Here is a 13533-nt window from a genome sequence, read left to right on the forward strand (position 1 = left end):
CTGCTTCTAAGGTTCTCAAAATATTCCTTACATGCCTACTTATAATTATTCTACCAGGGCTGGTCTTCCAACAATATTGTGAATATTCTGCTGTTGTCCTCTCTATAGGGCCCACATTGGCCCAACTTAGAGGAGTTATGATACCATATATTTTACCAAATGCTGGTGAGTTCATTGTTTTAGCTTTATTTTTGAGTCCTGTATTGCCTCATGATGTTCTGTAGAATTTTAAGAGCCAGCACAGAAAATGGAATAGAATATGTATAGCAGGTCCGACTCTCCAAATTGGATGCCAGTAGCTTGGGTCCATGCCCTCATATTTGGGGTTGGACCATGTTCTGGGGAAGATGTAAGGAATCTCAATTTTTTCTCATTCTACACAAAAGTTGAATAGATCTGAATTAGTTCATTGAATAAAAATAAAAAAGAAAGTACTTTCTGGAAGACTTAGTAAGTGTAAAGTAATCATGGAGCGAACTTGCTTGATTCAATACTACTAAGATATAAATGGAAATAAATTATATAAAAGGTGCTGTTTTATAATACTTTTAAGTAAGACATTGAGTATAAAACCTAATTCGGTGTTTTATAGCATAAAAAAATTATATACTTTTCCTCTCCTCAGTTAAGACTTGAAACTTGGGATGGTGGCTTGAAAAATCAGTTTAAGGAAAACAAAAGACAAATAAATTGTTTTAATAGATTATCACAGTGATTTTTAAAACTAATTTAGCAATCAATATTTTTCTTACTGTACATGTCAAATTATCTAATCATCAATACAGAAATCTGGGGCAATAACAAGTTGTTATAAGGAAGAGGAAAAATAGATATATAGTGTGACTGACATTATTAGGGTTGTTTAATTTCTCATTTTAAAGATACGGTGTTAACTATTGACATCGTATATATGTAGATATAGTGTGTGTGCACTTCACCGCCAGTGTACACTACAGATACTCGTTCATTCTTTGATTAATTAATTGATGAATTTAAAGATAGTTGTGAGAAATCAGTTGTGGGCCAAGCACTATTCCAGGTGCTAGGAAATGGTGAAATGAATAATCACAGTTTCTGTCCTCATGGAACTCACAGATGTCAAATTTACTATAGAAATTAAGTGTCAAAACATGTTTTAAAATGTGTGTGTGTGTGTGTGTGTGTGTGTGTGTGTGTGTGTGAATCGTGTCAACATAAAAAATTGTGGTTAAGGGGAGTACTTCATGGAGAGATTTTATGAATGGGACATTTTCAAACCAGAGAAAAGTGGCTCGGGCCTTTAGCTTGATCCAAGACTAGGGCAGGTGTGGCCTGCAGCAGGCCGTGCTGACTATGTGGGTATGCAGAAATGGAAGTCTCTGTTAGCGTTTCCCGATTAGAGCAGCTTTGGAGGAATAATGAAGATGATGGCAGGAAGAAAAGCAGGGTATGCAGGGCAGGTCAACAAACTGGATGGATACCACCAGCAGCTACTTCATTAAGCTAGGGCCAAGTTCTTAAAATTGCAGTCGTATTGGACAGGGTAAGCCCTTAGCAGGAATTAAGTAGGCACTTTAACTAACTGATGTAAGTAAATTTGGCTGATTCCTAAACCCTTTTTGTTTCTTTAACTTCCTATGTAGGGATTTAACTTGAACATCTTGACCTTAGAAAGGGAATCAGGTATTTTAAGAACATACATGTCTGAGTACTATCCTCAGGGTCCAAAAAGCCATTGATTGCTCTGGGAGACTCTGGGCTTATAATCAAATCCAAGTTGTCTAAGTAGAAAGTATAGCCACTTCGGGCCTAAAATACCAATGGGAAAATCTCTGCCCAACAAGTTATGATTAAGTCTCCTGGTACTGAAGCCATTGAAGCCCTACCTGGATGGGAAATCTAATCCTTTTGATTAAGTTAACTTTAGACTAGCGTAGATGGGATTCCAGTGATATGATTTTCTACATGTGTCCTTTGAAGCTGTTGCTCATAGGGAGCAGCCACAGTCATTTATTTTTCACCAAGGTTGGAGGGTTCATAACAAGGCCTTCTCCCTGAGTGAAATCACTTACATTTTTATTTTTCTTATGCTACCTTGTGGTGTGCTATTTGACTTTGAAATGGGCAGTGCTCTGAGACAGAATTAATTTGTATGAAACAGAATGCTTTAATTAAAAACCAATGCTTCGTAAAGTGTGTCCACAGACTCAGGTTTATGATAAGTCAGAAAGTGAGATTATGTATAGAAAGTTTTATAGTAATTTGACAGTTATTATATTTGTGTCCTAATAAAAATGGGGCTGGGGTTTATGTCTTGCTTTTTTTATTGTATTTTTCTAGTAATTAGTTTTTATTGTATTTTATAAAATTATGAGTTTGAAACCAATTGGAGAGAAAATAAACTGTTTCTTTACCAATGAGAGTTTGAAAAGCAAGCAGTAACTCTTAGCTGTTTTTACCCCACTCGACATCAGATACGTGACTGAAACAGTCAGGTAGTCCACCTATTCCAGGTAACTGTTTGAAATGATCACGGGAAGGGTACTTCAACATTATTGAAGAGGACAGAAAAATACCTTAAGTGACATACCCAGAGCCGTGGTCTAGAATGTGATCTAGACATCGATATGCATGATAACTAAAATATTTTTCTGTGGGTTTCTGCAATCAACATCAAAGTCTTCCGCACAAAGGAATTGACAATGATTCTCACCCAGTGTGTCCAAGAGCAATATCTATTCCTGTCTAGCATGACCTTTCCTGTTTTTTGCCAAGATTACCGTTTATGAGTGACTTCTAATTCTTTACCAATTACAGCTTTATTCCTGCTCTTATCTACCCTACTTATAGGTACGAATTATTGAGATATTTAATCATGGAATTCTCCCTACTTTCTGACAGCATCCAATCTAGAACAAAGCCCTGCTTCTCTAGACCCTCCCCCAAATTACCCAAACAAAGCCTAAATCTTGTTAATAGGTTCTTTCTAACACTATTACTGAGATGTTCATACTTCCCTCTGGTGTGCATTCTCCCTCTGTGCAACATGTAATAAACCCAGCTTGTCAACTGCAGATGTGCTCCTGGTGGTTTTTGGCTGGAGGGTGTTGACATGCTTTATCTCTCTGCTTCTACATCTTTGAAATGAGAGTCTAGTGGTCAGGAGTCATGGTGATGGCAGGCATTTCACACCCTTCTTAGTGGGAAGACACTTTTGGCTGACAATCCCAGTTGAAAATAGATTTCTTTATCCCACAATGCCCTGGCATTTGCTGTGTAACACCATTAAATCTCCGCTGCGAGTAGTGGCAGCTCACAATCATATTTTGTGGTCTACAAATTTGCCCAAATAAAGGATTGTTCGGTTAGTAGGCTTTATGTCATGTATTTCATAACATAAGGAAACTGGGTTTTTCTAGGCTTGCTAGAACAATGTTGCTTTGTTCATTCCCCTGGATTGTCATCAGCGGAACTGTGGGAGTAGAAGAATTGACTGGTGATGACTCTTCTGGATTATCCAGTTTGGTGATTTCTTCGTGGGCTGATTTTATGATCAAAGGAAGTTATCTAGGATAGAATTTTTCACTATATATATATATATATATATATATATATATATATATATATATATATATATACACACACACACACACACATATATGTATATATATATATATATATATATATATATATATATATATATATGACATTTGGAATATATATGACAAATGAAATCACTAGGGGTTATCTAATAAAATAACATGTAAAAATGGATAAAGTCAGAAAAGGCCTGTAAAACACAGGTGGGAGATGTTCTTCCTAGTTTCTCTTCCTCCTGCCTTGTTCTCATTCCAGACCATTAGTTCTTAGGCCTCCTGAGGTATCAAGTAGGGATTTTCACTGTTAGGGCAGGAGGTCTTGGAAACTTGAGTTTAGCAGTTTGGGAATCATAAACAACCTCTTTTCTAAAATAGCTGATACTCACATCTGGTTAATATCAGAGGCATTTATCCTTGTTAGATTTGGGGCATGGAAATGAAGCCTTTGTGGACTATTGCTAACTTAGAAACAAAACAACTTTAAGACTTGCTTGCCTTAAGACTTTCGCTTTGGGATTTGGTCCCTTCAAAAACATGTTCTTGTCATGCCTATTTCAGTTAGCCTATCTGTAGAGGCATTTTTAAAAATTATGTTTACATTTTTCAATTATAGTTGACATTCAATATTTATACTAGTTTCAGGAGTACAGCATAGTGGTTAGACATTTATATAATTTATGAAGTGATCCCCCCGGTAAGGCTAGTACCCACCTGGCATTATACATTGTTATTACAGTATTGCTGACTATCTTCCCTATACTGTACTTTATATCCCCATGACTATTTTGTAACTACCAATTTGTACTGCTTAATCCCTTCTTCACCTTTTTCACTCAGCCCCTCAATACCCCTCCTACATGGTAACCATTAGTTTGTTCTCTGTAGAGTCTATTTCTGTTTTGTTTGTTCATTTATTTTGTTCTTTATTATTTTACATATAAGTGAGATCATATGGTATTTGTCTTTCTCAGTCTTTTTTACTCAGCATAATACCCTCTAGGTCCATCCATGCTATCACAAATGGTAAGATTTTATTCTTTTTTATGGCCGAGTAATATTCCATTGTATATATTCATTTGTGCCACATCTTCTTTATCCAGTCATCTGTTGATGGACATTTCCGTTGCTGTTGGATATAGTGCTGCAGTGAGTATAGGAGTTCACGTATCTTGTTGAATTAGTGTTTTGGATTTCTTCAGATAAATACCCAGAAGTGGAATTTCTGGGTGATAAGGTAGTGCTTTTTTAAATTTCTTGAGGAAACTTCAAACTATTTTTCATAGTGGCTGCACCAATTTACAGTCCTACCAACAGTGCACGAGGGTTCCCTTTTCTCTACATCCTCACCAATACTTGTTTTTTGATTTATTGATAATAGCCATTCAGACAATGTGAAATGGTATCTCATTGTGGTTTTCATTTTCAGTTCTCTGATGATTAGTGATGTTGAGCATCTATTCGTATGTCTATTGGCCATCTGTATATTCTCTTTGGAGAAGTGTCTGTTCATGTCCTCTGCCCATTATTTAAATTGGATTTTTTGTTTGTTTGTTTGTTTGTTTTTTGGTGTTGAGTTGCATGAGTTGTTGTTTTTTTTATTTATTTATAAATTTTGGATATTAACCCCTTATCAGATGTATCATTGGCAAATATCTTCTCCCATTCAGTAGGATGTCTTTTCATTTTGTTGATGGTTTTCTTTGCTGTGCAAAAACTTTTTAGTTTGATGTAGTCCTATATGCTTAATTTTTCTTTTGTTACCCTTGTCCGAGGAAATATATCAGAAAAAATATTACTAAAGGCAATGCCAGATAGTTTACTGCCTATGTTTTCTTCTAGGAGTTTTATGATTTTGGGTCTTACATTTAAGTCTTTAATCCACTTTGAGTTTATTCTTGTATATGGAGTAAGAAGAATAAATGGTCCAGTTTCTTTTTTTTTTGCATGTATCTGTCCAGTTTTCCCAACACCATTTGTTGATTATAGACTATCTTTACCCCATTGTATCTTCTTGCTTATCTTGTCACAGATTAAATGACCATATAGGTGTGGGTTTATTTCTGGTTCCATTTATCTAATCTGTTCCATTGATCTATGTGTCTGTTTTTATACCAGTACCATGATGTTTTGATTACTATGCCCTTTTATTTTGATATCAGATAGCATGATGGCTCCAACTTTGTTCTTCTTTCTCAAAATTGCCATGATTATTTGGGGTCTTTTATGGTTCCCTATAAATTTTAGGATTATTTGTTCTAGTTCTGTGAAAAATGCCATTGGCATTTTCAAAGGGATTGAATTGAATCTATAGATTGTCTTGGGTAGTATGGACATTTTAACTATATTAATTCTTCCTATCTAAGAGTACAGTATATTTTTCCATTTATTTGTATCTTCTTCAGTTTCTTTGATGTCTTACAATTTTCTAAGTGTAATTTTTTACCTCCTTGGTTAAATTTATTCCTAACTATTGTATTTTTTGATGCAATTATAAGTGGGATTTTTTTTTCTTAATTTCCCTTTCTGATAATTCATTATTGGTGTATAAAAATAAGTTGCTTTCTGAATATTAATATTGTATCCTGCTTGTTTACTGAATTCATTTACCAGTTTTAACAGTTTTTTGGTGGAGTACTTGGGGTTCTCAATACGTAGTATCATGTCATCTGTGTATAATGGCAGTTTTACTTCTTCCTTTCCAATTTGGATGCCTTTTATTTATTTATGTTTTTCTTATCTGATTGCTGTAGCTAGGATTTCCAATATTATGTTGAATAAAAGTGGTGTGAGTGGACATCCTTGACTTGTTCCTGACCTTAAGGAGAATGCTTTTAGCTTTTCCCCATTGAGTATGATGTTAGCTGTGGGTTTGTCATATATGGCTTTTATTATGTTGAGGTATGTTCCTTCTATTCCCACTTTGCTGAGAGTTTTTATCATAAACGGATGCTGGATTTTGTCAAATGTTTCTTTCTGCATCTATTGGTATTATCATGTGATATTTTTTCTTTCATTTTGTTTATGTGGTCTATCATGTTAATTGATTTGTGGATATTGAACCAACCTTGTATCCCAGGAATAATTCCTGCTTGATCATGGTGTATGATCTTTTTAATATATTGCTGAATTCAGTTTGCTAATATTTTGTTGAGGATTTTTGAATCTGTGTTCATTAAGGATATGGTCCTATAGTTTTCTTTTCCGGTAATGTCTTTGTCTAGTTCTGGAATCAGCGTAATGATGGCCACGTAGAATGAGCTTGGGAACCTTCCCTCCTCTTGAATTTTTTGGAATCGTTTGAAAAGAATAGGTATTAGTTTTTCTCTGAATGTTTGGTAAAATTCACCTGTGAAGCCATCTGGTCCAGGGCTGTTGTTTGTTGGGAAATTTTTTATTACTAATTTGGTTTCCTTAGTAATAATCAGTTCTGTTTATTCTTGATTCAGCTTTGGAAGATTGTATGCTTCAGGAATTTATCCATCTCTTCCAGATTGTCCAATATGTTGATGGATAACTACTCAGAGTATTTTCTTCTTATTATTTTTTTTATTTCTGTGGTGTCTGCTGTTACTTCTCTTCACTTATTATTTTATTTATTTGGATCCTCTTTCTTTTTATCTTGATAAGTCTGGTAAAAGGTTTATCAATTTTGTTTGTCTTTTCAAAGAACCAGCTGTTGGTTTCATTGATGTTTTTTGTATTTTTTTTCTTAGACTGTTTCATTTATTTTTGCTCTGACTTTTATGATGTCCTTCATCATACTAACTTTGGGCTTTGTTTGCTGTTCATTTCCCTGTTCCTTTAAATGTAAAATTACATTGTTTATTTTAGATGTATCTTTTTTTGCATTTTTATATTAAAAATATAGCTAACATACAATATTATATTAGTTTCAGGTGTACACCATAGTTATTCAACACTTATATACCTAAAGAAGTGATCACCATGATAAGTCCACAACCATCTGACACTGTACCATGCTATCACAGTATTATTCACTGTATTCCCTATACTGCATATTACATCTTCATGACTTATTTGTTTTATATCTGGAAATATGGACCTCTTATTCTCCTTCACCTTCCACCCATTTAAAAAAATTTCAGTTACAGTTGAAATTCAATATTATTTTATATTTCAGGTGTACAGCATAGTGGTTACACATTGATGTAATTTAAGAAGTGATCCCCTGACTAGTCTAGTACCCACCGGCGCTATATATAGTTATTACCATATTATTGACTATATTCCCTATGTTTTACTTTACATCCCCATGACTCTTTTGTAACTATCAATTTGTACTTTTGAATGTCTTCACCTCTTTCACCCTGACCCCAAACTCCCTCCCATCCATCACCCCATAGTACCCATCTGACACCATACATAGTTATTATAATATTATTGACTATATTCCTTATGCTATATCCTATATCCCCATGACTACTGTGTAACAAACAATTTTTACTTCTTAATCCCTTCCCCTTTCTCACCCATTTCCAACCCTCCTCCCATCTGGCAACCACCAAAATGTTCTCTGTATCTATGAGTTTGTTTCTTTTTTGTTTGTTTATGTTGTTCTTTAGATTCCACATATAAGCAAAATCACATTGCATCTGTCTTTATCTGACATACTCCACTCAGTACAATGCCTGCAGCTTCATCCATGCTGCGGAAGATGGCAAGTATCCATTCCCTTCTATGGCCAAGTAATATTCCACCATTGTATATATGTACCACTTCCTTTTTATCCATTTGTCCATCAACGCATACCGAAGCTGCCTCCATGTCTTGGCCATTGTAAACAATGCTGCAATGAACATAGGAATGCACATGACACATGTCCCCTTGAAGTAACATTTTGGGTTGCTTCGGATAAATACCCTGAAGTAGGAATGCTGGGTCTGTCTTTGTATCTTGTTATATCCTTTGTTTTAAAGTCTATTTTGTACGGTATAAGTACTACCCCAGCTTTTCTAAAAAAAATTTTTTATTTCCATTTTCATTAAATATATTTTCCCATGACTTTACTTTCAGTCTGTGCGTGTCTTTTGATCTGAAGTGAATCTCTTATAGGCAGCATATGTAAGAGCATTGTTTTCTTATCCATTCAGCTTCCCTATCTTTTGATTGGAGCATTTAATCCATTTACATTGAAAGTAATTGCTGATGGACATGTAGTTATTGCCATTTTATTATTTATATTTTTGATCTTTCTTTTTTATTATTTTTTCAGTCTTTAAGAAGTCTCTCTAAGTTTCATTGTAATACTGGTTTGGTGGTGATGAACTCCTTCAGCTTTTTCTTGTCTGGGAAGCTCTTTATCTGTCCTTCAATTCTAAATGATAGCCTTGCAGGGTAGAGTAATCTTGGTTGTAGGTACTTGCTTTTCATCACTTTGAATATTTCCTGCCAATTCCTTCTGGCTTGCAAAGTTTCTTTTGAGAAATCAGCTAATAGTCTTGTGGGTGCTCCCTTGTAGGTAACTAACTGCTTTTCTCTTGATGCTTTTAATATTCTCTGTTTGTCTTTAACATTTGGCATTTTAATTATGATGTGTCTTGTTATGGGCCTCTTTGGCTTCATCTTGTTTGAGACTCTGAACTTCCTGGGCTTGTATGTGTATTTCCTTCTCCAGGTTATGGAAGCTTTCCATCATTATTTCTTCAAATAGGTTTTCAATTCCTTGCTCTTCTCCTTCTGATAACCCTATGATGCAAATATTGGTATGCTTGATGTTGTCCCAGATGCCCTTAAACTATGCTAATGTTTTGGATTCTTTTTTCTTTTTGCTGTTATTTTTGGGTGTTTTTTGCTACCTTGCTTTCTAAATCACTGATATGATCCTCTGTTTCACCTAATCTACTGTTGACTTCCTCTAATGTAGCCTTCATTTCAGTTATTGTATTCTTTATTTCTGACTTTTTTTCTCTATGGTTTCTACATCTTTTGTTTTTAATGCTTGCTATCTCTATGTTGAAGTTCTTCCTAATCACTGAGCATCCTTATAATCATTGTTTTGAACTGTGTGTCTGGTAGATTGCTTGTCTCCGTTATGTTTAGTTCTTTTTCTGGAGCTTTGTTCTGTTCTTTCATTTGGGATATGTTTCTTTGTCTCCCCATTTTGGCTGCCTCCCTGTGTTTGTTTCTATGTATTAGGTAGGGCTGCTATGTCTCACAGTCATAGTAGAGTAGCCTTATGTAGTAGGTGTCCTGTACATTCCTGTGATGGAGTCTCACTGTCACCTGAGCCGGATGTTCCAGGTATGTCCCTTGTGTGGGTTGTGTCTGCCCTCCTGTTGTAATTGAGTCTTGGTTGCTGGTTTCACCTTCATGGGAGGGTTCATCCTTGGGTTGATTGGTTGTGAGGACTGGCTGTGACTACAGTGGAGGAGCTGTTATTCAGGGGTTGGCTTATGGAGCAGAATTCACTTTGGTAGTCTGGTGCCTGCCCTTTCTGCCCTTTGGGTGTGTTGTCCTCAGAGACAGCTGGTCATGCTCTAGCTAGGCCTGAATCTGGCCTCTGGGTGTGCTAGTTCCCATGGCTTCCTGGTAGGAGCCCTGCTGCAGGCCAATATTAGCCCCAGCCTGTGCTGTTCCTGGGGCCACCTGGCATGAACCACCAAGTCATCCATTGATGCTGCTACCAGTGCTGGGATTTGAGGTGCCTCAAGAGGCCCTGCCACAAACCTAGACTGTCTTTGACTAATGCTGGGCTAAGTCTGCTCAGCAAGTGGTACGGGACATGCCAAAGTCAGATGCTTCTTGTTTGGGTTTTGTGAAACATTGAGAGATTTTAGGAATTCTGTAGAATGAGCCAAGACAAGCTGTTTGTATAGAAAAGCCACTGGAATGGCTTTGTTGTGCCTGCAAATTGGGTGGAGTGGGGTCTCTAGGAATGAACTGCGGTGCGGTGAAGGAAGGGTGTTAGCCCAGCTGTTGGATACTCAGATATGGCAGCCACTTGTGTCTACAAGTTGGGAGGGGAGAAGGATCAACAAAGAAACAATGACTTCCACCAGATCCTCAGTCTGGGTTCATGCTGCCTGTCAAGCTGTCACTCTGAAGCTAGACAATTCAGTTCCTCCCTGTGTACCCCAGGCACCTTTCAAGCTGCTGCCCCAGCGATGGAGGTCAAAGCTTGTGAGTGTGTCAGCGAGTAAGTCTGTGTGTGGGCCCTTTAATAGCACCACCTGGCACTGAAGCTCCCTTGTCTCACTCATCCATAATCTCTCCTGGTTTTCGGGGCCAGAAGTTATGGGAACTTCTCTTCTTGGCACTAGAACCATGAGCTGGGGTGCCTGCTGTGGCGCTGGGACCCCTTGCTCCTCCAGGGTGTGGACCTCTGCAGTTGTGATATCCTTCCTGATTTTTAATGGTCACATGCAGGTGTGAGATCAGCCTGTTCTGTGTGTCTGCCCCTCCTATCAGTCTCGAGGTAACTTCTTCTGTATGTCCTTAGTTGTTTGTAGGGCTTTGGTTCAGCTAGATTTCAGGTGGTTCCCAGTGATGGTTGTTCTGTAGTTAAGTTGTAATTTTGATGTGGTCGTGAGAGGAGGTAAGCACAGCCTTTATCTACTCTGCCATCTTGACCAGAAATCTTATAATAACTCACCATTTCAGATTTTTCTTGTTTCTTGATGTATGCCTGTATTGCTATGAATTTCCCTTTTAGGAGTGCTGTCACTGTATCCCATAGATTTGGCATCATTGTGTTTTCATTTTCATTTGTCTCAAGGTATCTTTTGATTTCTTCCTTGATATCATTGTTAATCCATTCATTGTTTAATAGCATGTTGTTTAGCCTCCATGTGTTTGTGTGTTTTTAGGTGTTTTTTTGTTTTGTTTTGTTTTTTTTAATTTTATTTCTAGTTTCATAGCATTATGTTTGGAGAGGACACTTGATATGATTTCAGTCTTCTTGCATTTATTGAGATTTGTTTTGTGGCCTAAAGTAGTCTATCTTGGAAAATGTTCCATGTGCACTTGAGAAAAATGTATACTGTGCTTCTTTGGGGTGGAATACTCTAAAAATATCAATCAAATCCATCCGGTCTAGTGTGTCATTTAAGGCTGCTGTTTCCTTGTTGATTTTCTGTCTGAAACATCTGCCCATGGATGTCAATGTCCCCTACAATGATTGTATTGCTTTTGATCTCTTCCTTTATGTTGGCCAATATTTGCTTTTTACATTTAGTAGCTCCTATGTGGGATGCATAGATGTTTACTAGGGTTATATCCTCATGTTGGATTGGTCCCTTTATAATAATTATAATAAATTATAATAATTTATATAATGTTTTTCTTTGTCTCTTATTATAAACTTAGTTTTACAGTGTATGTTGTCTGATACAAATATTGTTACCCCAGCTTGTTTTTCATTTTCATTTGCATGAACTATCTTTTTCCATTCCTTTACTTTCATCTATGTGTGTCTTTTGATCTGAGATGAGTGTCTTGTAGACAGTATACGAGTATGTATTGGTCTTGTTTTCTTATTAATTCAGCTACCCTATGTCTTTTGATTGTAGCATTTAATCCATTTACATTAAAAGTGATTATTGATAGGTACAGAGTTATTGCCATTTTATTATTCATAATTTTGGTCTTTTTATTTTTCCCCTTCAGCTTCTTAAAGAAGTCCATTTAACATTTCTTGTAATACTGGCTTGGTGGTAATGCATTCCTTTAGCTTTTTCTTGTCTGGGAAGATCTTTAAAAGTCTGTTTTAAAAAGTATTATGAGCTAGTGTGCCTGGGATTGAGAACATTTGACCAGTGATTGATTGTAAATAAACTCAATCTGGTAAATAAAGTGTTTGATACTAAAAATAGATACAACTCTGTAGCTACTTATAATGGATTTAGAAAAGTGTGTTTTCAGAGCTGATCTTTAGATGTTGACATTTGAACATCTGCTTTTAGGAGATGAACCTGATTGCTAAAGGCCAGTCGCCTCCCATCTTTTCCTTTCATGGACATGTCAGTGGAAGGTGTCATATATTTTGTTAAGGGACATAAGGGAGCTCTGTGTCTTCATGGTTTACATGCTGATTTAGGAGACCTTAGAAGGTCTAAGGAACAAAGGACTGAAACCTTGCTTTACTTCTAGGTACGTACACGAGACAATTATAGCTGCAGGATTAGAAGAAGCTCAAAGCCTCTATACCTTTTAATTTCTAGAACTAGAAGGGAAAAAGCATCAGGCATTGACCCCCTTTAAAATGAAGAATGGGTGAGAGGCCTCTGTGTTAATTAGTCTGGGAGAACTGGTATTGCGACAGACCTCATTGCTTCTTCCCTGAGATGTGATCAAGATGTGGCACTATGGGAGCTGCCAGTATTTACCTAGTTATGTGTACCTGCCCATGTCAGGTTTGGGCTGTTGGATACACGCCCCCAACCCCCAACTCCTTTCTCAGATAGGCAGCTAGTTTGTGCTTATCTGGAGGGAAAGGTTTGGCATAACTGTTGATTATTTTCATATTCCATATCTAATTTTTATAAGCCTAGAATCATACATGTGTCACGCATTTTCCAAATTGTTTGATGATATTTTTCTTGTGTGACTAAGTTGGTCTTATACAAAAAAATGAAAGACGTGAGCTTAGAATAAAATAGGAAGTGAAAAAAAAGTCAAGTGTTTTCAAATTTTGAAAATGTTTCTTAATAGTGATTTTGTAGTTAATCTAAATTATTTGTGTTTATGAGTACTGCCTATTTAGTGCTTATTATTTGATTTATATCAATTTGATTATGATTTATTTCCTATTATCTTCTCTAACTTGGCTGTAGTAAAATTTTATTAAGTTTAAAGATGAGTTAAGTATTGGGGAAAAATAAATATAACGTGTATTGCAAATCTTTCTTTGAACAGACATGGAAAACAGAAAACAAAAGGGGAAGGAAAGTACTTTTTCTTTCTGGTGTTGGCCTGTCAAGTAATGATTCCTATTCTT

The 13533-nt window shown here is 36.3% G+C and overlaps 1 protein-coding gene across 1 annotated transcript in view; it reads left to right on the top strand.

Moving 5' to 3' along the window:
• The window catches only part of ADAMTS3 (ADAM metallopeptidase with thrombospondin type 1 motif 3), a 255690-nt gene that overhangs the window by 21424 nt on the left and 220733 nt on the right, over positions 1-13533 (top strand). The window lies entirely within an intron of this gene.

Source organism: Rhinolophus sinicus, linkage group LG02, assembly GCF_036562045.2.
Source record: "Rhinolophus sinicus isolate RSC01 linkage group LG02, ASM3656204v1, whole genome shotgun sequence".
Taxonomy (NCBI): Eukaryota; Metazoa; Chordata; class Mammalia; order Chiroptera; family Rhinolophidae; genus Rhinolophus; species Rhinolophus sinicus.